The sequence below is a fragment of the Seriola lalandi genome, unplaced genomic scaffold (genome assembly GCF_002814215.2).
Source record: "Seriola lalandi dorsalis isolate HSWRI2012SDOR001 ecotype SW California unplaced genomic scaffold, Sedor1 jcf7180002054953, whole genome shotgun sequence".
Lineage (NCBI taxonomy): Eukaryota > Metazoa > Chordata > Actinopteri > Carangiformes > Carangidae > Seriola > Seriola lalandi.
The window spans coordinates 1,309,167-1,311,380 of record NW_019525504.1 but is presented as its reverse complement, the minus strand read 5'-3'; positions in this window follow the sequence as shown (position 1 = coordinate 1,311,380).

Sequence of the window (2,214 nt, the reverse complement as noted above, 5' to 3'; positions counted from 1 at the left end):
AGTAGACACACACAGCCCATGGAGCCCATTTCTACAGATGTAACAAACTGGACCCTGAAACACTGGTGTGGTTTTTACACAGTGTGCTGTGGTGAGGTTATAACAGAATATTAGGGTTGATGTTAGGAAAAAGCTAATGATTTTAAGAATGAAGTTGTAATATTATAAGAACCAAGTTGAAATGTAATAAGTCACAATATTGCAGGATGATAATCATAATAGTATCGCAGTATATTGACCATAATATTACAAGAGTTGTAGTTTTACAAGGAAACAAGTCTAAATATTACAAGAATAAAAGAGTATTTTAATAGAAAAGAAATTAGGATTTTTTTTTTTTTTTGCAAAAATTACATTGACAAAGTTGGAATTTTAAAAGGATAATTCTGACTCCTCTGACACCAGACTTTTTCTTGTTCAGTAATGGTATTATGGTCTGTCAGAATGAGCTTAGTTAGCAACACATCAGCAGAGCATTAACTTTCACTCAATGCACAGTTCACCACTTCATAGTTGATTCTGGCTGAGTCACCACTGTGTTCATTTCATTTCAATGTCCTATGATATAAAGGTTATATAAAGAATATAAAGGGTATTATTCATCCACATTCCCTCATTTTAAATGTAAAAGCAAACAAACCTCCCTCAACTGTTAAATAAGATGCAGCATTAAAATAAATGTCTCATACTTTTCCAACTTCATTTTTAAAATATTACTTTTTTTTTTTTTAATAAATTCACATTATCTCATAATATTAGGAATGTTCCTGCAAATCTAGGACTCTATTCTAACACTTTAATCATAACATGGGACATATTGTTCTTGAAAATACGATCATGTTTTTTTGTAAAACTTTGTCCTCAAAATATTCCAACTTTTTTCTAGTAAAATTAGAACTGTGTCTCATAATATCATGACCTTTTCTCACAACATTACAATTTTACTTTAAAATATTACAACTCTCTCACTTCTCTTTACTCATAAAATGACAACCATAAGTTTTGTAAACTTGATTCAACTGTGATCATGACACACTGTATTTATTTTATTCTTAAAATAACAACTTTTTTGTATATTTTGACTTTGTCTCAAAATATTCTAACTCATAAAGGACGTTATTCTTGTAATTTTATTACTTTTTCTTGTAAAATTAAGACAGTCTCTCATAAAACTACAACTTAATTCTGGGTCTTTAATCCTAACATAACATTTTATCTTGAAAATAACATTTTCTATATGACTTTATTTACAGAATTTTATTATATTAAGACTTTAAAACATAAAACCATGACTTTATTTTTATTTAAAATAACAGCTTTATTGAAATATGATTTTTTTTCTTCACTTCATTCTCATAACATTAAGACATTTTCTCCTAACATTGGCCCTAATACTTGTTTTGTAGAGCGTAGATACTCTGCACACAATCCGCATCATCTAGAATGTATTGACCTGGTGGCACTGGTAATTATAAATACATGATATATAAACGTTTGTGTATTGACCGTCCTGAAAGGGAGGAAATCCTCAACAAACTGATCTTGGATGGTGCTGAACTGATCAATGATGTTTTTATTCATCAGACATTTTTAAGACAGAGATTTCTGGCATCATCACAGTACCTAATATACACAGATTTTTTTTTTTCTTTTGGTTGTTGTTTTTCCTTTTAAGAGTTGTTCTTTCTTAGAGTACTGAGACTTTTGTTGTTGTTATTTTTTTTCCTTTAAGAGTTGTTTTTTTCTCAGAGATGCTGGGCCTCTTTTATGATGCATCCTTTGACTTTATCCTGTGTTCATTTGAATTATGACGCCCAAATCATTTTAACTTGGACAGTGCAGAGGATCAATGTAAACATTTGATTTTGAATTCAAGAGCTTCTTAGTGTTTTTGTTAAATAACTTGGCCTTGGACCCAGATGCCCCTGGTAAGGAGTAAATGTGAAGAACACACACACACACACATACACACACACATTCAGTACAAATTAAAATTCACACTGAGCCACCGCCTGTATTGCTATGAAGAACACTCACACGTCCTAATTGTACACACCACAACAGTGCATTAGCTTCTGACTTTCCCCTGTACTGGAGGTCTTGAGCCCTCTGGACCCTGACTGACTGACTGACTGACTGACTGACTGACTGACTGACTGACTGACTTGTTGAACGGCTGGTTTATACCTGGCTCTCCTGTTAAAGTGCACACTA